Here is a 23,333-nt window from a genome sequence, read left to right on the forward strand (position 1 = left end):
GAGCTCGAGCTGTTTTGCAAGGAGGAATGGGAAAAAAAATCAGTCTCTCGATGTGCAAAACTGATAGAGACATACCCCAAGCGACTTACAGCTGTAATCACAGCAAAAGGTGGCGCTACAAAGTATTAACTTAAGGGGGCTGAATCATTTTGCACGCACAATTTTTCAGTTTTTGATTTATTAAAAAAGTTTGACATATCCAATAAATGTCGTTCCACTTCATGATTGTGTCCCACTTGTTGTTGATTCTTCACAAAAAAATACAGTTTTATATCTTTATGTTTGAAACCTGAAATGTGGCAAAAGGTCGCAAAGTTCAAGGGGGCTGAATACTTTCGCAAGGCACTGTATATAGTGCACTACTTTAGACCAGAGTCCTATAGAAGCCTATTCCCTAAAGTAGTGCACTATATATAGGGAATAGGGTTCTATAGGGCTCTGGTCTAAAGTAGTACACTACATAGGGAATGGGGTGCCATATGGCACGTAGGAAAGGTGATCATTATAAGGCCGAACAGAACAACAGATTATAGTTAGTGAGACACACGCAGAGACACACGCAGAGACACACGCAGAGACACACGCAGAGACACACGCAGAGACACACACACAAACACTTTAACAAAAAAATTGTATTTAACCTGGCAATTCAATTAAGAACAAATTTCTTATTTACAATGATGGCCTGGCAAAAGGCCTCCTGTGGAGACTGGGATTAAAAAACGATGTGTGACAAAACAGACAGACAGACAGACCCTGGTAACAGCACTAACACTACAGACCCTGGTAACAGCACTAACACTACAGACCCTGGTAACAGCACTAACACTACAGACCCTGGTAACAGCACTAACACTACAGACCCTGGTAACAGCACTAACACTACAGACCCTGGTAACAGCACTAACACTACAGACCCTGGTAACAGCACTAACACTACAGACCCTGGTAACAGCACTAACACTACAGACCCTGGTAACAGCACTAACACTACAGACCCTGGTAACAGCACTAACACTACAGACCCTGGTAACAGCACTAACACTACAGACCCTGGTAACAGCACACACACTACAGACCCTGGTAACAGCACTAACACTACAGACCCTGGTAACAGCACTAACACTACAGACCCTGGTAACAGCACTAACACTACAGACCCTGGTAACAGCACTAACACTACAGACCCTGGTAACAGCACTAACACTACAGACCCTGGTAACAGCACTAACACTACAGACCCTGGTAACAGCACTAACACTACAGACCCTGGTAACAGCACTAACACTACAGACCCTGGTAACAGCACTAACACTACAGACCCTGGTAACAGCACTAACACTACAGACCCTGGTAACAGCACTAACACTACAGACCCTGGTAACAGCACGAACACTACAGACCCTGGTAACAGCACGAACTCTACAGACCCTGGTAACAGCACTAACACTACAGACCCTGGTAACAGCACGAACACTACAGACCCTGGTAACAGCACACACACTACAGACCCTGGTAACAGCACTAACACTACAGACCCTGGTAACAGCACTAACACTACAGACCCTGGTAACAGCACACACACTACAGACCCTGGTAACAGCACTAACACTACAGACCCTGGTAACAGCACTAACACTACAGACCCTGGTAACAGCACACACACTACAGACCCTGGTAACAGCACTAACACTACAGACCCTGGTAACAGCACTAACACTACAGACCCTGGTAACAGCACACACACTACAGACCCTGGTAACAGCACTAACACTACAGACCCTGGTAACAGCACTAACACTACAGACCCTGGTAACAGCACTAACACTACAGACCCTGGTAACAGCACTAACACTACAGACCCTGGTAACAGCACTAACACTACAGACCCTGGTAACAGCACTAACACTACAGACCCTGGTAACAGCACTAAAACTACAGAAAACTGACAGACAGACAGACCCTGGTAACAGCACTAACACTACAGAAAACAGACAGACAGACAGACAGACCCTGGTAACAGCACTAACACTACAGAAAAATGTGTGTGTTGAAATAAAACATGCTTCCTTACCAAAGGCAACGCAAGCTAATGACCTGGGGTGACAACTAGAAACAACTACCAGTCTCAACCTGTTCGTCTCTTTGTCCTCCCCCAGGGACACCAGGTGGTGTAGGTTGGCTTGGAGGGAACTCCAACACCAGGTGGTGTAGGTTGGCTTGGAGGGAACTCCAACACCAGTACCAGGTGGTGTAGTTGTAGGTTGGCTTGGAGGGAACTCCAACACCAGGTGGTGCAGCTGTAGGTTGGCTTGGAGGGTAATCCAACACCAGGTGGTGTAGTTGTAGGTTGGCTTGGAGGGAACTCCAACACCAGGTGGTGTAGTTGTAGGTTGGCGTGGAGGGAACTCCAACACCAGGTGGTGTAGTTGTAGGTTGGCTTGGAGGGAACTCCAACACCAGTACCAGGTGGTGTAGTTGTAGGTTGGCTTGGAGGGAACTCCAACACCAGGTGGTGCAGCTGTAGGTTGGCTTGGAGGGAACTCCAACACCAGGTGGTGTAGTTGTAGGTTGGCTTGGAGGGAACTCCAACACCAGGTGGTGTAGTTGTAGGTTGGTGTAGTTGTAGGTTGGCGTGGAGGGAACTCCAACACCAGTACCAGCTGTTCCCTTGGAGGCCGTTATTGAAAATAAGAATTTGTTCTTAACTGACTAGTTAAATAAAGGTTAAATCACCTCCTTCCTCACTCACCACCTACCTCCTTCCTCACTCCCTCCCTCCCTCCTTCCTCACTCCCCACCTCCCTCCTTCCTCACTCCCCACCTCCCTCCTTCCTCACTCCCCACCTCTCTCCTTCCTCACTCCCCACCTCCTCCTTCCTCACTCCCCACCTCCTCCTTCCTCACTCCCCACCTCCTCCTTCCTCACTCCCTACCTGTCTCCTTCCTCACTCCCTTACCTGTCTCCTTCCTCACTCCCTTACCTGTCTCCTTCCTCACTCCCTACCTCCCTCCTTCCTTCCTCACTCCCTCTCTCCCTCCTTCCTCACTCCCCACCTCCCTCCTTCCTCACTCCCTACCTCCCTCCTTCCTCACTCCCCACCTCCCTCCTTCCTCACTCCCCACCTCCCTCCTTCCTCACTCCCCACCTCCCTCCTTCCTCACTCCCTTGCTCACTCCCTACCTCCCTCCTTCCTCACTCCCCACCTGTCTCCTTCCTCACTCCCTACCTGTCTCCTTCCTCACTCCCCACCTGTCTCCTTCCTCACTCCCCACCTGTCTCCTTCCTCACTCCCTACCTGTTTCCTTCCTCACTCCCCACCTGTCTCCTTCCTCACTCCCTACCTGTCTCCTTCCTCACTCCCTACCTGTCTCCTTCCTCACTCCCTACCTGTCTCCTTCCTCACTCCCTACCTGTCTCCTTCCTCACTCCCTACCTGTCTCCTTCCTCACTCCCTACATCCCTCCTTCTTCACTCCCTACATCCCTCCTCCCTCACTCCCTACCTCCCTCACTCCCTCACTCCCTTCCTCCCTCCCTACCTCCCTCACTCCCTTCCTCCCTCACTCCCTACCTCCCTCACTCCCTCCCTACCTCCCTCGTTCCTCGCTCCCTTCCTCCCTCCTTCCTCACTCCCTTCCTCCCTCCTTCCTCACTCCCTACATCCCTCCTTCCTCGCTCCCTACCTCCCTCCTTCCTCACTCCCTACATCCCTCCTTCCTCGCTCCCTACCTCCCTCCTTCCTTGCCCCCTACCTCCCTCCTTCCTTGCCCCCTACCTCCCTCCTTCCTTGCCCCCTACCTCCCTCCTTCCTTGCCCCCTACCTCCCTCCTTCCTCGCCCCCTACCTCCCTCCTTCCTCGCCCCCTACCTCCCTTCTTCCTCGCCCCCTACCTCCCTTCTTCCTCGCCCCCTACCTCCCTCCTTCCTCGCCCCCTACCTCCCTCCTTCCTCGCCCCCTACCTCCCTCCTTCCTCGCTCCCTACCTCGCTCCCTACCTCCCTCCTTCCTCGCTCCCTACCTCCTCCTTCCTCACTCCCCACCTCCTCCTTCCTCACTCCCTACCTGTCTCCTTCCTCACTCCCTACCTGTCTCCTTCCTCACTCCCTACCTGTCTCCTTCCTCACTCCCTACCTGTCTCCTTCCTCACTCCCTACCTGTCTCCTTCCTCACTCCCTACCTGTCTCCTTCCTCACTCCCTACCTCCCTCCTTCCTCACTCCCCACCTCCCTCCTTCCTCACTCCCCACCTCCCTCCTTCCTCACTCCCCACCTCCCTCCTTCCTCACTCCCCACCTCCCTCCTTCCTCACTCCCCACCTCCCTCCTTCCTCACTCCCCACCTCCTCCTTCCTCACTCCCCACCTCCTCCTTCCTCACTCCCCACCTCCTCCTTCCTCACTCCCTACCTGTCTCCTTCCTCACTCCCTACCTGTCTCATTCCTCACTCCCTACCTGTCTCATTCCTCACTCCCTACCTGTCTCATTCCTCACTCCCTACCTGTCTCATTCCTCACTCCCTACCTGTCTCATTCCTCACTCCCTACCTGTCTCATTCCTCACTCCCTACCTGTCTCCTTCCTCACTACCTACCTGTCTCCTTCCTCACTCCCTACCTGTCTCCTTCCTCACTCCCTACCTGTCTCCTTCCTCACTCCCTTCCTCACTCCCTACCTCCCTCCTTCCTCACTCCCTCCCTCCCTCCCTCCCTCCTTCCTCACTCCCTCCCTCCCTCACTCCCCACCTCCCTCCTTCCTCACTCCCCACCTCCCTCCTTCCTCACTCCCCACCTCCCTCCTTCCTCACTCCCCACCTCCCTCCTTCCTCACTCCCCACCTCCCTCCTTCCTCACTCCCCACCTCCCTCCTTCCTCACTCCCCACCTCCCTCCTTCCTCACTCCCCACCTCCCTCCTTCCTCACTCCCTTGCTCACTCCCTACCTGTCTCCTTCCTCACTCCCTACCTGTCTCCTTCCTCACTCCCTACATCCCTCCTTCCTCACTCCCTACCTGTCTCCTTCCTCACTCCCTACATCCCTCCTTCCTCACTCCCTACCTCCCTCACTCCCTACCTTCCTCACTCCCTACCTCACTCCCTTCCTCACTCCCTACCTCCCTCCTTCCTCACTCCCTTCCTCCCTCACTCCCTTCCTCCCTCACTCCCTACCTCCCTCACTCCCTTCCTCACTCCCTACCTCCCTCGTTCCTCGCTCCCTTCCTCCCTCCTTCCTCGCTCCCTTCCTCCCTCCTTCCTCGCTCCCTACATCCCTCCTTCCTCGCTCCCTTCCTCGCTCCCTACATCCCTCCTTCCTCGCTCCCTTCCTCCCTCCTTCCTCGCTCCCTACATCCCTCCTTCCTCGCTCCCTACCTCCCTCCTTCCTTGCCCCCTACCTCCCTCCTTCCTCGCTCCCTACCTCCCTCCTTCCTCGCTCCCTACCTCCCTCCTTCCTCGCTCCCTACCTCCCTCCTTCCTCGCTCCCTACATCCCTCCTTCCTCGCTCCCTACCTCCCTCCTTCCTCGCCCCCTACCTCCCTCCTTCCTCGCTCCCTACCTCCCTCCTTCCTCGCTCCCTACCTCCCTCCTTCCTCGCTCCCTACCTCCCTCCTTCCTCGCTCCCTACCTCCCTCCTTCCTCGCTCCCTACCTCCCTCCTTCCTCGCTCCCTACCTCCCTCATTCCTCGCTCCCTACCTCCCTCATTCCTCGCTCCCTACCTCCCTCCTTCCTCGCTCCCTACCTCCCTCCTTCCTCGCTCCCTACCTCCCTCCTTCCTCGCTCCCTACCTCCCTCCTTCCTCGCTCCCTACCTCCCTCCTTCCTCGCTCCCTACCTCCCTCCTTCCTCGCTCCCTAACTCCCTACTTCCTCGCTCCCTAACTCCCTCCTTCCTCACTCCCCACCTCCCTACTTCCATACCTCCCTCCTTCCTCACTCCCTACCTCCCTCCTTCCTCACTCCCTACCTCCCTCACTCCCTACCTTCCTCACTCCCTACCTTCCTCACTCCCTACCTTCCTCACTCCCTACTTCCCTCCTTCCTCACTCCCTACCTTCCTCACTCCCTTCCTCCCTCCTTCCTCACTCCCTTCCTCCCTCCTTCCTCACTCCCTTCCTCCCTCCTTCCTCACTCCCTTCCTACCTCCCTCCTTCCTCGCCCCCTACCTCCCTCCTTCCTCGCCCCCTACCTCCCTCCTTCCTCGCCCCCTACCTCCCTCCTTCCTCGCCCCCTACCTCCCTCCTTCCTCGCTCCCTACCTCCCTCCTTCCTCGCCCCCTACCTCCCTCCTTCCTCGCTCCCTACCTCCCTCCTTCCTCGCTCCCTACCTCCCTCCTTCCTCGCTCCCTACCCCCCTCCTTCCTCGCTCCCTACCTCCCTCCTTCCTCGCTCCCTACCTCCCTCCTTCCTCGCTCCCTACCTCCCTCCTTCCTCGCTCCCTACCTCCCTCCTTCCTCGCTCCCTACCTCCCTCCTTCCTCACTCCCTACCTCCCTCACTCCCTACCTTCCTCACTCCCTACCTCACTCCCTTCCTCACTCCCTACCTCCCTCCCTTCCTCACTCCCTACCTCCCTCACTCCCTTCCTCCCTCACTCCCTTCCTCCCTCACTCCCTACCTCCCTCACTCCCTTCCTCACTCCCTACCTCCCTCGTTCCTCGCTCCCTTCCTCCCTCCTTCCTCGCTCCCTTCCTCCCTCCTTCCTCGCTCCCTACATCCCTCCTTCCTCGCTCCCTTCCTCGCTCCCTACATCCCTCCTTCCTCGCTCCCTTCCTCCCTCCTTCCTCGCTCCCTACATCCCTCCTTCCTCGCTCCCTACCTCCCTCCTTCCTTGCCCCCTACCTCCCTCCTTCCTCGCTCCCTACCTCCCTCCTTCCTCGCTCCCTACCTCCCTCCTTCCTCGCTCCCTACCTCCCTCCTTCCTCGCTCCCTACATCCCTCCTTCCTCGCTCCCTACCTCCCTCCTTCCTCGCCCCCTACCTCCCTCCTTCCTCGCTCCCTACCTCCCTCCTTCCTCGCTCCCTACCTCCCTCCTTCCTCGCTCCCTACCTCCCTCCTTCCTCGCTCCCTACCTCCCTCCTTCCTCGCTCCCTACCTCCCTCCTTCCTCGCTCCCTACCTCCCTCATTCCTCGCTCCCTACCTCCCTCATTCCTCGCTCCCTACCTCCCTCCTTCCTCGCTCCCTACCTCCCTCCTTCCTCGCTCCCTACCTCCCTCCTTCCTCGCTCCCTACCTCCCTCCTTCCTCGCTCCCTACCTCCCTCCTTCCTCGCTCCCTACCTCCCTCCTTCCTCGCTCCCTAACTCCCTACTTCCTCGCTCCCTAACTCCCTCCTTCCTCACTCCCCACCTCCCTACTTCCATACCTCCCTCCTTCCTCACTCCCTACCTCCCTCCTTCCTCACTCCCTACCTCCCTCACTCCCTACCTTCCTCACTCCCTACCTTCCTCACTCCCTACCTTCCTCACTCCCTACTTCCCTCCTTCCTCACTCCCTACCTTCCTCACTCCCTTCCTCCCTCCTTCCTCACTCCCTTCCTCCCTCCTTCCTCACTCCCTTCCTCCCTCCTTCCTCACTCCCTTCCTCCCTCCTTCCTCACTCCCTTCCTACCTCCCTCCTTCCTCGCCCCCTACCTCCCTCCTTCCTCGCCCCCTACCTCCCTCCTTCCTCGCCCCCTACCTCCCTCCTTCCTCGCTCCCTACCTCCCTCCTTCCTCGCTCCCTACCTCCCTCCTTCCTCGCTCCCTACCCCCCTCCTTCCTCGCTCCCTACCTCCCTCCTTCCTCGCTCCCTACCTCCCTCCTTCCTCGCTCCCTACCTCCCTCCTTCCTCGCTCCCTACCTCCCTCCTTCCTCGCTCCCTACCTCCCTCCTTCCTCGCTCCCTACCTCCCTCCTTCCTCGCTCCCTACCTCCCTCCTTCCTCGCTCCCTACCTCCCTCCTTCCTCGCTCCCTACCTCCCTCCTTCCTCGCTCCCTACCTCCCTCCTTCCTCGCTCCCTAACTCCCTACTTCCTCGCTCCCTAACTCCCTCCTTCCTCACTCCCCACCTCCCTCCTTCCTCACTCCCCACCTCCCTACTTCCTCACTCCCTACCTTCCTCACTCCCTACCTTCCTCACTCCCTACCTTCCTCACTCCCTACCTTCCTCACTCCCTACCTTCCTCACTCCCTACTTCCCTCCTTCCTCACTCCCTACCTTCCTCACTCCCTTCCTCCCTCCTTCCTCACTCCCTTCCTTCCTCCTTCCTCACTCCCTTCCTCCCTCCTTCCTCACTCCCTTCCTCCCTCCCTTCCTCCCTCCTTCCTCACTCCCTACCTCCTTCCTTCCTCACTCCCTTCCTCCCTCCTTCCTCTCTCCCTACCTCCCTCCTCCCTCTCTCCCTACCTCCCTCCTCCCTCTCTCCCTCCTCCCTCTCTCCCTACCTCCCTCCTTTAAGCGCTGTTGAATAATTGACAGGTGTTTCTGAGGGGTGTGGCCGTGTGCTGCAGACTGATGAGATGCAAACGGAGAGACCGCTTTAAGGCAGAAAGGAGAAAGCAATCGAATGAAATACAGGGGCCCGCATCCCAAATCATAGCCTATTCCCTTCATAGTGCAGTCCTTTTGACCGCAGCTGCTTGGACACACTACTGCTTTGAGATGCCTGGGATGGCTTCATTTGAATTTGATGTCAGAGGTTGTTGGTCTCTGTGGGTCTATGACATTTTCATTTAACCGTGTGTATTGTTCATGAATTACTATCAAGCCAGCTGTTCCAACGCCTTAAAACAGACGACTTCAAATCCTGTGAATCATACCTCTGCAGACAGTCTGTTATCCTATGAATCATATCGCTGCAGACAGTCTGTTATCCTGTGAATCATACCTCTGCAGACAGTCTGTTATCCTATGAATCATACCGCTGCAGACAGTCTGTTATCCTGTGAATCATACCTCTGCAGACAGTCTGTTATCCTGTGAATCATACCTCTGCAGACAGTCTGTTATCCTGTGAATCATACCTCTGCAGACAGTCTGTTAGTGTTATCCTCTGAATCATACCTCTGCAGACAGTCTGTTATCCTGTGAATCATACCGCTGCAGACAGTCTGTTATCCTGTGAATCATACCTCTGCAGACAGTCTGTTATCCTGTGAATCATACCTCTGCAGACAGTCTGTTAGTGTTATCCTGTGAATCATACCTCTGCAGACAGTCTGTTAGTGTTATCCTGTGAATCATACCTCTGCAGACAGTCTGTTATCCTGTGAATCATACCTCTGCAGACAGTCTGTTAGTGTTATCCTGTGAATCATACCTCTGCAGACAGTCTGTTATCCTCTGAATCATACCTCTGCAGACAGTCTGTTATTGTTATCCTGTGAATCATACCTCTGCAGACAGTCTGTTATCCTGTGAATCATACCTCTGCAGACAGTCTGTTATCCTGTGAATCATACCTCTGTAGACAGCCTGTTATCCTGTGAATCATACCTCTGCAGACAGTCTGTTATCCTGTGAATCATACCTCTGTAGACAGCCTGTTATCCTGTGAATCATACCGCTGCAGACAGTCTGTTAGTGTTATCCTGTGAAGTGTCAGACTTACCTCCCTGGCGTTAGGACGCCTAGTCGTCCTCCCAAATGTCTCCTAACTCCCTGTATAGTGGCCCATGGTAGGTCACTATGTAGGGAATAGGCTTCCATTTTGGACTCATTCCTAGACGGTTCAGGTAATCCCATTCTGCCTTTGCCTGCGAGGGGAGTGAAGTGAAAATGCTAGTGTTTCCCTCCCCCCCGTTTAAACGATAGTAAGCTGGGCTGTATCGGTGCAAAGCTCCTCCGTGTGGCTATAAGCCTGATCTCCTGTAGTCCCACAGCTTCATTACTCAGTCTGAACCTCAACTCAAACACACAGTACAACTTTGGCCTTCAGTTCAATTTACTGCCACAGCTTCATTACTCAGAATAGTGCTGCTTTTTTGCAGGGTTTATTGTTGTTCCCTTTCTTTCCCTCTCTCGCTGACCTCATCTTAGATTCACCAGGGCGTGACGGCCTTGTCTTAGATTCACCGGGGCGTGATGACCTCGTCTTAGATTCACCAGGGTGTGATGACCTCGTCTTAGATTCACCAGGGCGTGATGACCTCGTGTTAGATTCACCGGGGCGTGATAACCTCGTCTTAGATTCACCGGGGCGTGATGTCCTCGTCTTAGATTCACCGGGGCGTGATGACCTCGTCTTAGATTCACCGGGGCGTGATGACCTCGTCTTAGATTCACCAGGGCGTGATGACCTCGTCTTAGATTCACCAGGGCGTGATGACCTCGTCTTAGATTCACCAGGGCGTGATGACCTCGTCTTAGATTCACCAGGGCATGATGACCTCGTCTTAGATTCACCAGGGAGTGATGACCTCGTCTTAGATTCACCAGGGCGTGATGACCTCGTCTTAGATTCACCAGGGCGTGATGGCCTCGTCTTAGATTCACCGGGGCATGACAGCCTCGTCTTAGATTCACCAGGGCGTGATGACCTCGTCTTAGATTCACTGGGGCGTGATGTCCTCGTCTTAGATTCACCGGGGCGTGATGACCTCGTCTTAGATTCACCGGGGCGTGATGACCTCGTCTTAGATTCACCGGGGCGTGATGACCTCGTCTTAGATTCACCGGGGCGTGATGTCCTCGTCTTAGATTCACCAGGGCGTGAGGACCTCGTCTTAGATTCACCGGGGCGTGATGTCCTCGTCTTAGATTCACCAGGGTGTGACGGCCTCATCTTAGATTCACCAGGGCGTGATGTCCTCGTCTTAGATTCACCAGGGCATGACGTCCTCGCTACAGTCCACTTCCAGTGGTGAGCAGTTTGCCACTAAAAGCCTCTGATGGAAAACCAATCACTTTCTATGGAGAGGAATGAGGAGAAAAAACATTACATCCTTTCTTTGTGTTGATTTTCCATTTCAGCACTTCTGATAAATTCTTTATCTCATAATGACGAGGCAGGTACGGTAATAGACTGTGTGGTAATGACCCAAGCTGTGCATCCCAATGAGAGATCTGTTCTGTTCTCAGGGACAATGGGAGGTTTGAGTCTGACTAGACTACACTCAGATATACTACACTGACCTAGACTACACTGACTAGACTACACTCAGATATACTACACTGACCTAGACTACACTGACTAGACTACACTCAGATATACTGCACTGCCCTAGACTACACTCAGATATACTGCACTGCCCTAGACTACACTCAGATATACTACACTGCCCTAGACTACACTCAGATATACTACACTGACTAGACTACACTGACTAGACTACACTCAGATATACTACACTGACTAGACTACAATCAGATATTCAACACTGACTAGACTACACTCAGATATACTACACTGACTAGACTACACTCAGATATACTACACTGCCCTAGACTACACTGACTAGACTACACTCAGATATACTACACTGACTAGACTACACTCAGATATACTACACTGCCATAGACTACACTGACTAGACTACACTCAGATATACTACTAGACTACACTGACTAGACTACACTCAGATATACTACACTATAATCAGATATTCAACACTGACTAGACTACACTCAGATATTCTACACTGACTAGACTACACTCAGATATTCTACACTGACTAGACTACACTGACTAGACTACACTCAGATATACTACACTGACTAGACTACACGCATATATACTACACTGACTAGAGTACACTCATATATACTACACTGACTAGACTACACTCATATATACTACACTGACCTAGACTACACTCAGATATACTACACTGACTAGACTACACTCAGATATACTACACTGCCCTAGACTACACTCAGATATACTGCACTGCCCTAGACTACACTCAGATATACTACACTGCCCTAGACTACACTCAGATATACTACACTGACTAGACTACACTGACTAGACTACACTCAGAAATACTACACTGACTAGACTACAATCAGATATTCAACACTGACTAGACTACACTCAGATATACTACACTGACTAGACTACACTCAAATATACTACACTGCCCTAGACTACACTGACTAGACTACACTCAGATATACTACACTGACTAGACTACACTCAGATATACTACACTGCCATAGACTACACTGACTAGACTACACTCAGATATACTACACTGACTAGACTACACTGACTAGACTACACTCAGATATACTACACTATAATCAGATATTCAACACTGACTAGACTACACTCAGATATTCTACACTGACTAGACTACACTCAGATATTCTACACTGACTAGACTACACTGACTAGACTACACTCAGATATACTACACTGACTAGACTACACTCAGATATACTACACTGACTAGACTACACGCATATATACTACACTGACTAGACTACACTCAGATATACTACACTGACTAGACTACACTCAGATATACTACACTGACTAGACTACACTCAGATATACTACACTGACTAGACTACACTCAGATATTCTACACTGACTAGACTACACTCAGATATTCTACACTGACTAGACTACACTCAGATATACTACACTGACTAGACTACACTCAGATATACTACACTGACTAGACTACACTCATATATACTACACTGACTAGACTACACTCATATATACTACACTGACTAGACTACACTCATATATACTACACTGACCTAGACTACACTCAGATATACTACACTGACTAGACTACACTCAGATATACTACACTGACTAGACTACACTCAGATATACTACACTGACTAGACTACACTCAGATATACTACACTGACTAGACTACACTCAGATATACTACACTGACTAGACTACACTCAGATATACTACACTGACCTAGACTACACTCAGATATACTACACTGACTAGACTACACTCAGATATACTACACTGACTAGACTACACTCAGATATACTACACTGACTAGACTACACTCAGATATACTACACTGACTAGACTACACTCAGATATACTACACTGACTAGACTACATTCAGATATACTACACTGACTAGACTACACTCAGATATACTACACTGACTAGACTACACTGACTAGACTACACTCAGATATACTACACTGACTAGACTACACTCAGATATACTACACTGACTAGACTACACTCAGATATACTACACTGACTAGACTACACTGACTAGACTACACTCAGATATACTACACTGACTAGACTACACTCAGATATACTACACTGACTAGACTACACTCAGATATACTTCACTGACTAGACTACACTCAGATATACTACACTGACTAGACTACACTCAGATATGCTACACTGACTAGACTACACTGACTAGACTACACTCAGATATACTACACTGACTAGACTACACTCAGATATACTACGCTGACTAGACTACACTCAGATATACTACACTGACTAGACTACACTGACTAGACTACACTCAGATATACTACACTGACTAGACTACACTCAGATATACTACACTGACTAGACTACACTCAGATATACTACACTGACTAGACTACACTCAGATATACTACACTGACTAGACTACACTGACTAGACTACACTCAGATATTCTACACTGACTAGACTACACTGACTAGACTACACTCAGATATACTACACTGGAAATGGACTCAAACTGAATTCTGTCAACTTCAGTGTGCCGTGTTGTATAAAGGGTGTTGTACTCTCTCCCTCCCTCCCTCCCTCCCTCCCTCCCTCCCTCCCTCCCTCCCTCCCTCCCTCCCTCCCTCCCTCCCTCCCTCCCTCCCTCCCTCCCTCCCTCCCTCCCTCCCTCCCTCCCTCCCTCCCTCCCTCCCTCCCTCCCTCCATCCATCTCTGCTCTGTGTCAACTTCAGTGTGCCGTGTTGTATAAAGGGTGTTGTACTCTCTCCCTCCCTCCCTCCCTCCCTCCCTCCCTCCCTCCCTCCCTCCCTCCCTCCCTCCCTCCCTCCCTCCCTCCCTCCCTCCCTCCCTCCCTCCTCCCTCCCTCCCTCCCTCCCTCCCTCCCTCCCTCCCTCCCTCCATCCATCTCTGCTCTGTGTCAACTTCAGTGTGCCGTGTTGTATAAAGGGTGTTGTACTCCCTCCCTCCCTCCCTCCCTCCATCTCTGCTCTGAGTCAACTTCATACTTCAGTGTGCCGTTGTTGAAGAAGTTTGTGGCGACGTCAACATTTAAAGGGGTGTTGTACAGAAAGAAAGTCATCAGCGAGTGGATCATCTCTAACCAAATCAGAGTATCTTGAAAATCAGAGTGTCAAAGCCAATGACGAATTTTAGAAGAAAAAAAACACAGCTTTAACCCCACGTTCTTCTGGCTCTGCCCCGCCCCATCGGTGTCTGGGACCAATCAGAACGGTTAGAATGTGTTTCAGGGAGTTACTCAGATCCAGACTTACTGTGGAGAAGAAACTTAATAACTTCGGTGGGTGTTTAGTCTGTGTAAGGAGCCTGGGTTGCCGGGAAACCGCAGTGATGGTGTTAAGACGATCAGAAATACTATGAGTCGGGTCGGCTGAGATTTTTTATTTTTAGTTGATCGGTATAAATCAATTTTGCTACCGCTCAACTAAAAAAACTCTGCCGAACAACAGAGTAGCGACCGAACAACCGACTAGATGGGATCAGCCCTGATGCTTATATACGAAATACCAAGAGATCAATACCGAGAGATCAATACTTCATAGTTATTTAGTGTATCTGGAGCGGTATCCTGTCAGACTTGTTGTAGCGGTGAAGATGGCCTTCTAATACCACTAAACACTCTGAATTATGTGGATGTTTCTCCCCCAGGGTCTTATTTCTTCCCTCTAAACCCCAGTCTCTCTCTCTCTCTCTACTCTCTCTCTCGCTCGCTCTCTCTATTCTCTCGCTCTCCATATTCTGTCTTTCTCTCTCGCTCTCTCTTTCGCTCGCTCGCTCTCTCTCACTCTCTCTTTCGCTCGCTCGCTCACTCTCTTTCGCTCGCGCTCTCTCTCTCTCTCTCTCTCTCTCTCTCTCTCTCTCTCTCTCTCTCTCTCTCTCTCTCTCTCTCTCTCTCTCTCTCTCTCTCTCTCTCTCTCTCTCTCTATTCTCTCACTCTCCATACTCTCACTCTCCATATTCTCTCGCTCTCCATACTCTGTCTCTCTCTCTCTATTCTCTCTCTCTCTCTCTCTCTCTATTCTCTCGCTCTCTCTATTCTCTCGCTCTCTCTATTCTCTCGCTCTCTCTATTCTCTTGCTCTCTCTCTATTCTCTCGCTCTCTCTCTCTATTCTCTCGCTCTCTCTCTATTCTCTCGCTCTCCATATTCTGTCTCTCTCTCTCTATTCTCTCTCTATTCTCTTTCTCTCTCTTTCCATATTCTGTCTGTGTCTTGCCTGGTCTCCATTGTAGCGATGCTCAGCCTTGTTATAGTCTAAGTGTCATCTGCTCTGCTCTGGGCTCCCTCATTGTGTCTTCCTGTACAATGAGGGTAATTGGTGGAGAAGTAGTTCTCTGGGATGTTGGGAGTTGTACACTGAGTGAAACACGCCCGCTCTTACACAGGGTTACAATACAATGCCTCACTGTGTTAGACCACGAGGCAGGCCCTGTGGAAGGGGAGGGTGGGGAGGGGTGGGAAGGAGAGAGGAGGGTTACAATACAATGCTTCACCGTGTTAGACCACGAGGCAGGCCCTGTGGAAGGGGAGGATGGAGGTGGGGAGGGGTGTGAATGGAAGGCGAGAGGAGGGTTATGAAGCTAGGTGGGAGCTGATTGATGCATAAGGAGGAGGGATATGAAGCTAGGTGGGAGCTGATTGAGTCATAAGGTGGAGAGTAGAGAGGAGGGATATGAAGCTAGGTGGGAGCTGATTGATGCATAAGGTGGAGAGGGGAGGGTTATGAAGCTAGGTGGGAACTGATTGAGTCATAAGGTGGAGAGTAGAGAGGAGGGTTATGAAGCTAGGTGGGAGCTGATTGATGCATAAGGAGGAGGGATATGAAGCTAGGTGGGAGTTGATTGATGCATAAGGAGGAGGGTTATGAAGCTAGGTGGGAGCTGATTGATGCATAAGGAGGAGGGATATGAAGCTAGGTGGGAGCTGATTGATGCATAAGGAGGAGGGATATGAAGCTAGGTGGGAGCTGATTGATGCATAAGGAGGAGGAATATGAAGCTAGGTGGGAGCTGATTGATGCATAAGGAATAAGGAGGAGGGATATGAAGCTAGGTGGGAGCTGATTGATGCATAAGAAGGAGGGATATGAAGCTAGGTGGGAGCTGATTGATGCATAAGGTAGAGAGGAGGGTTATGAAGCTAGGTGGGAACTGATTGATGCATAAGGAGGAGGGATATGAAGCTAGGTGGGAACTGATCGATTCATAAGGAGGAGGGATATGAAGCTAGGTGGGAGCTGATTGATGCATAAGGTGGAGAGGGGAGGGTTATGAAGCTAGGTGGGAACTGATTGAGTCATAAGGTGGATAGTAGAGAGGAGGGTTATAAAGCTAGGTGGGAGCTGATTGATGCATAAGGAGGAGAGATATGAAGCTAGGTGGGAGCTGATTGATGCATTAGGAGGAGGGATATGAAGCTAGGTGGGAGCTGATTGATGCATAAGGTGGAGAGGGGAGGGTTATGAAGCTAGGTGGGAGCTGATTGATGCATAAGGAGGAGGGATATGAAGCTAGGTGGGAGCTGATTGATGCATAAGGTAGAGAGGAGAGGGGAGAGGTGGGTTATGAAGCTAGGTGGGTGCTGATTGAGTCATAAGGTGGAGAGTAGAGAGGAGGGTTATGAAGCTAGGTGGGAGCTGATTGATGCATAAGGAGAAGGGATATGAAGCCAGGTGGGAGCTGATTGATGCATAAGGAGGTGGGTTATGAAGCTAGGTGGGAGCTGATTGATGCATAATGTAGGGAGGAGGGTTATGAAGCTAGGTGGGAGCTGATTGATGCATAAGGTAGGGAGGAGTGTTATGAAGCTAGGTGGAAGCTGATTGATGCATAAGGAGGAGAGGAGAGAGAAGGGTTATTTCAAAAATAATATATATATTTCACCTTTATTTAACCAGGCAGGCCAGTTGAGAACACCTTTATTTAACCAGGCAGGCCAGTTGAGAACAAGTTCTCATTTACATCCGGGACCTGGCCAAGCTGAAGCAAAGCAGTGCTACAAAAACAACAACAACAACAATGGGATAAACAAAAGTACAGTCAATAACACAATAGAAAAATCTACGTTCAGTGAGTGAAAATGTAGTAAGATTAGGGAGGTAAGGCAATAAATAGCTCACAGAGGCTAAATAATTACTATTTAACAATTAAACACGAGTGAATAGATGTGCAAATTATGATTTTCAAGTAGAGATACTGGGGTGCAAAGGAGCAAGATAAATAACAAAATGGGGATGAGGTAGTTGGGTGGGCTGTTTACAGATGGGCTATGAACAGGTAGAGTGATCGGTAAGCTGCTCTGACAGCTGATCTGGGGTTGGTATATTAGACTAGTTAGGTGGTGGGTTGGTATATTAGACTAGTTTGGTGGTGGGTTGGTATATTAGACTAGTTAGGTGGTGGGTTGGTATATTAGACTAGTTAGGTGGTGGTGGGTTGGTATATTAGACTAGTTAGGTGGTGGGTTGGTATATTAGACTAGTTAGGTGGTGGGTTGGTATATTAGACTGGTTAGGTGGTGGGTTGGTATATTAGACTAGTTAGGTGGTGGGTTGGTATATTAGACTAGTTAGGTGGTGGGTTGGTATATTAGACTAGTTAGGTGGTGGGTTGGTATATTAGACTAGTTAGGTGGTGGGTTGGTATATTAGACTAGTTAGGTGGTGGGTTGGTATATTAGACTAGTTAGGTGGTGGTGGGTTGGTATATTAGACTAGTTAGGTGGTGGGTTGGTACATTAGACTAGTTAGGTGGTGGTGGGTTGGTATATTAGACTAGTTAGGTGGTGGGTTGGTATATTAGACTAGTTAGGTGGTGGGTTGGTATATTAGACTAGTTAGGTGGTGGTGGGTTGGTATATTAGACTAGTTAGGTGGTGGGTTGGTATATTAGACTAGTTAGGTGGTGGGTTGGTATATTAGACTAGTTAGGTGGTGGGTTGGTACATTAGACTGGTTAGGTGGTGGGTTGGTACATTAGACTAGTTAGGTGGTAAGTTGGTATATTAGACTAGTTAGGTGGTGGGTTAGGTGGTGTAGTTAGTTAGGTGGTGTTAGTTAGTTAGGTGGTGTAGTTAGTTAGGTGGTGTAGTTAGTTAGGTGGTGTAGTTAGTTAGGTGGTGTTAGTTAGTTAGGTGGTGTTAGTTAGTTAGGTGGTTTAGTTAGTTAGGTGGTGTTAGTTAGTTAGGTGGTGTTAGTTAGTTAGGTGGTGTTAGTTAGTTAGGTGGTGTTAGTTAGTTAGGTGGTTTAGTTAGTTAGGTGGTGTAGTTAGTTAGGTGGTGTTAGTTAGTTAGGTGGTGTTAGTTAGTTAGGTAGGTGGTGTTAGTTAGGTGGTGTTAGTTAGGTGGTGTAGTTAGTTAGTTAGGTGGTGTTAGTTAGTTAGTTAGTTAGTTAGGTGGTGTAGTTAGTTAGTTAGTTAGGTGTATTTAGTTAGTTAGTTAGGTGGTGTAGTTAGTTAGTTAGTTAGGCTACCCTGTTCTCAGTAGACATGTCCATAATGAAACACAACCTCAGCGGTTAGGTGGTGGTGTAGTTAGTTAGGTGGTGTAGTTAGTTAGTTAGGTGGTGTAGTTAGTTAGTTTGTTAGTTAGGTGGTGTAGTTAGTTAGTTAGGTGGTGTAGTTAGTTAGTTAGTTAGTTAGGTGGTGTAGTTAGTTAGGTGGTGTAGTTAGTTATTTAGTTAGGTGGTGTAGTTAGTTAGTTAGGTGGTGTAGTTAGTTAGTTAGTTAGGTGGTGTAGTTAGTTAGTTAGTTAGGTGGTGTAGTTAGTTAGTTAGTTAGGTGGTGTAGTTAGTTAGTTAGTTAGGTGGTGTAGTTAGTTAGTTAGTTAGGTGGTGGTGTAGTTAGTTAGTTAGTTAGGTGGTGGTGTAGTTAGTTAGTTAGTTAGGTGGTGGTGTAGTTAGTTAGTTAGTTAGGTTACTCTGTTCTCAGTAGACATGTCCATAATGAAACACAACCTCAGCGGTTAGGTGGTGTAGTTAGTTAGTTAGGTGGTGTAGTTAGTTAGTTAGGTGGTGTAGTTAGTTAGTTAGTTAGTTAGGTTACTCTGTTCTCAGTAGACATGTCCATAATGAAACACAACCTCAGAAGTTAGGTGGTGTAGTTAGTTAGTTAGTTAGGTGGTGTAGTTAGTTAGTTAGTTAGGTGGTGGTGTAGTTAGTTAGTTAGTTAGGTGGTGTAGTTAGTTAGTTAGTTAGTTAGGTGGTGTAGTTAGTTAGTTAGTTAGGTGGTGTAGTTAGTTAGTTGGTTAGGTGGTGTAGTTAGTTAGTTAGTTGGTTAGGTGGTGTAGTTAGTTAGTTAGTTAGGTGGTGTAGTTAGTTAGTTAGTTAGTTAGTTAGGTTACTCTGTTCTCAGTAGACATGTCCATAATGAAACACAGCCTCAGTGGTTAGGTGGTGTAGTTAGTTAGTTAGTCAGTTAGGTGGTGTAGTTAGTTAGGTGGTGTAGTTAGTTAGTTAGTTAGTTAGTTAGGTGGTGTAGTTAGTTAGTTAGTTAGGTTACTCTGTTCTCAGTAGACATGTCCATAATGAAACACAAACTCAGCGGTTAGGTGGTGTAGTTAGTTAGTTAGTTAGTTAGGTGGTGTAGTTAGTTAGTTAGTTAGGTGGTGTAGTTAGTTAGTTAGGTGGTGTAGTTAGTTAGTTAGTTAGGTTACTCTGTTCTCAGTAGACATGTCCATAATGAAACACAACCTCAGCGGTTAGGTGGTGTAGTTAGTTAGTTAGGTGGTGTAGTTAGTTAGTTAGTTAGGTGGTGGTGTAGTTAGTTAGTTAGTTAGGTGGTGTAGTTAGTTAGTTAGGTGGTGTAGTTAGTTAGTTAGTTAGGTTACTCTGTTCTCAGTAGACATGTCCATAATGAAACACAGCCTCAGCGGTTAGGTGGTGTAGTTAGTTAGTTAGGTGGTGTAGTTAGTTAGTTAGGTGGTGGTGTAGTTAGTTAGTTAGTTAGGTGGTGTAGTTAGTTAGTTAGGTGGTGTAGTTAGTTAGTTAGTTAGGTGGTGTAGTTAGTTAGTTAGGTGGTGGTGTAGTTAGTTAGTTAGTTAGGTGGTGTAGTTAGTTAGTTAGTTAGGCTACTCTGTTCTCAGTAGACATGTCCATAATGAAACACAACCTCAGCGGTTAGGTGGTGTAGTTAGTTAGTTAGGTGGTGTAGTTAGTTAGTTAGTTAGGTGGTGGTGTAGTTAGTTAGTTAGTTAGGTGGTGTAGTTAGTTAGTTAGGTGGTGTAGTTAGTTAGTTAGTTAGGTTACTCTGTTCTCAGTAGACATGTCCATAATGAAACACAGCCTCAGCGGTTAGGTGGTGTAGTTAGTTAGTTAGTTAGGTGGTGTAGTTAGTTAGTTAGTTAGGTGGTGTAGTTAGTTAGTTAGGTGGTGTAGTTAGTTAGTTAGTTAGTTAGGTGGTGTAGTTAGTTAGTTAGTTAGTTAGGTGGTGTAGTTAGTTAGTTAGTTAGGTGGTGTAGTTAGTTAGTTAGTTAGGTGGTGTAGTTAGTTAGTTAGTTAGTTAGGTGGTGTAGTTAGTTAGGTGGTGTAGTTAGTTAGTTAGTTAGGTGGTGGTGTAGTTAGTTAGTTAGTTAGGTGGTGTAGTTAGTTAGTTAGGTGGTGTAGTTAGTTAGTTAGGTGGTGGTGTAGTTAGTTAGTTAGTTAGGTGGTGTAGTTAGTTAGTTAGGTGGTGTAGTTAGTTAGTTAGTTAGGTGGTGTAGTTAGTTAGTTAGTTAGGTGGTGTAGTTAGTTAGTTAGTTAGGTGGTGGTGTAGTTAGTTAGTTAGTTAGGTGGTGTAGTTAGTTAGTTAGTTAGTTAGGTGGTGTAGTTAGTTAGTTAGTTAGGTGGTGTAGTTAGTTAGTTGGTTAGGTGGTGTAGTTAGTTAGTTAGTTGGTTAGGTGGTGTAGTTAGTTAGTTAGTTAGGTGGTGTAGTTAGTTAGTTAGTTAGTTAGTTAGGTTACTCTGTTCTCAGTAGACATGTCCATAATGAAACACAGCCTCAGTGGTTAGGTGGTGTAGTTAGTTAGTTAGTCAGTTAGGTGGTGTAGTTAGTTAGGTGGTGTAGTTAGTTAGTTAGTTAGTTAGTTAGGTGGTGTAGTTAGTTAGTTAGTTAGGTTACTCTGTTCTCAGTAGACATGTCCATAATGAAACACAAACTCAGCGGTTAGGTGGTGTAGTTAGTTAGTTAGTTAGTTAGGTGGTGTAGTTAGTTAGTTAGTTAGGTGGTGTAGTTAGTTAGTTAGGTGGTGTAGTTAGTTAGTTAGTTAGGTTACTCTGTTCTCAGTAGACATGTCCATAATGAAACACAACCTCAGCGGTTAGGTGGTGTAGTTAGTTAGTTAGGTGGTGTAGTTAGTTAGTTAGTTAGGTGGTGGTGTAGTTAGTTAGTTAGTTAGGTGGTGTAGTTAGTTAGTTAGGTGGTGTAGTTAGTTAGTTAGTTAGGTTACTCTGTTCTCAGTAGACATGTCCATAATGAAACACAGCCTCAGCGGTTAGGTGGTGTAGTTAGTTAGTTAGGTGGTGTAGTTAGTTAGTTAGTTAGGTGGTGGTGTAGTTAGTTAGTTAGTTAGGTGGTGTAGTTAGTTAGTTAGGTGGTGTAGTTAGTTAGTTAGTTAGGTGGTGTAGTTAGTTAGTTAGGTGGTGGTGTAGTTAGTTAGTTAGTTAGGTGGTGTAGTTAGTTAGTTAGTTAGGCTACTCTGTTCTCAGTAGACATGTCCATAATGAAACACAACCTCAGCGGTTAGGTGGTGTAGTTAGTTAGTTAGGTGGTGTAGTTAGTTAGTTAGTTAGGTGGTGGTGTAGTTAGTTAGTTAGTTAGGTGGTGTAGTTAGTTAGTTAGGTGGTGTAGTTAGTTAGTTAGTTAGGTTACTCTGTTCTCAGTAGACATGTCCATAATGAAACACAGCCTCAGCGGTTAGGTGGTGTAGTTAGTTAGTTAGTTAGGTGGTGTAGTTAGTTAGTTAGTTAGGTGGTGTAGTTAGTTAGTTAGGTGGTGTAGTTAGTTAGTTAGTTAGTTAGGTGGTGTAGTTAGTTAGTTAGTTAGTTAGGTGGTGTAGTTAGTTAGTTAGTTAGGTGGTGTAGTTAGTTAGTTAGTTAGGTGGTGTAGTTAGTTAGTTAGTTAGTTAGGTGGTGTAGTTAGTTAGGTGGTGTAGTTAGTTAGTTAGTTAGGTGGTGGTGTAGTTAGTTAGTTAGTTAGGTGGTGTAGTTAGTTAGTTAGGTGGTGTAGTTAGTTAGTTAGTTAGGTGGTGTAGTTAGTTAGTTAGTTAGTTAGGTTACTCTGTTCTCAGTAGACATGTCCATAATGAAACACAACCTCAGCGGTTAGGTGGTGTAGTTAGTTAGTTAGGTGGTGGTGTAGTTAGTTAGTTAGGTGGTGTAGTTAGTTAGTTAGTTAGGTGGTGTAGTTAGTTAGTTAGTTAGGTGGTGGTGTAGTTAGTTAGTTAGGTGGTGTAGTTAGTTAGTTAGTTAGGTGGTGTAGTTAGTTAGTTAGTTAGGTGGTGGTGTAGTTAGTTAGTTAGTTAGGTGGTGTAGTTAGTTAGTTAGTTAGGTGGTGTAGTTAGTTAGGTGGTGTTAGTTAGTTAGGTGGTGTTAGTTAGTTAGTTAGGTGGTGTAGTTAGTTAGTTAGTTAGTTAGGTGGTGTAGTTAGTTAGGTGGTGTAGTTAGTTAGTTAGTTAGTTAGTTAGTTAGGTGGTGGTGTAGTTAGTTAGTTAGGTGGTGTAGTTAGTTAGTTAGGTGGTGTAGTTAGTTAGTTAGGTGGTGGTGTAGTTAGTTAGTTAGGTGGTGTAGTTAGTTAGTTAGTTAGGTGGTGTAGTTAGTTAGTTAGTTAGGTGGTGGTGTAGTTAGTTAGTTAGTTAGGTGGTGTAGTTAGTTAGTTAGGTGGTGTAGTTAGTTAGGTGGTGTTAGTTAGTTAGTTAGTTAGGTGGTGTAGTTAGTTAGTTAGTTAGTTAGGTGGTGTAGTTAGTTAGGTGGTGTAGTTAGTTAGTTAGTTAGTTAGGTGGTGTAGTTAGTTAGTTAGGTGGTGTAGTTAGTTAGGTGGTGTAGTTAGTTAGTTAGTTAGGTGGTGTAGTTAGTTAGTTAGTTAGTTAGGTGGTGTAGTTAGTTAGTTAGGTGGTGTAGTTAGTTAGTTAGTTAGGTGGTGTAGTTAGTTAGTTAGGTGGTGTAGTTAGTTAGTTAGGTGGTGTAGTTAGTTAGGTAGTTAGTTAGGTGGTGTAGT

The 23,333-nt window shown here is 48.0% G+C and overlaps 1 protein-coding gene across 1 annotated transcript in view; it reads left to right on the forward strand.

Moving 5' to 3' along the window:
• Positions 1-23,333, forward strand: part of diaph3 (diaphanous related formin 3) — a 711,417-nt gene that overhangs the window by 88,041 nt on the left and 600,043 nt on the right. The window lies entirely within an intron of this gene.

Source organism: Oncorhynchus mykiss, chromosome 18 (genome assembly GCF_057628025.1).
Source record: "Oncorhynchus mykiss isolate SJ-2025 chromosome 18, ASM5762802v1, whole genome shotgun sequence".
In the NCBI taxonomy this organism is placed as follows: Eukaryota; Metazoa; Chordata; class Actinopteri; order Salmoniformes; family Salmonidae; genus Oncorhynchus; species Oncorhynchus mykiss.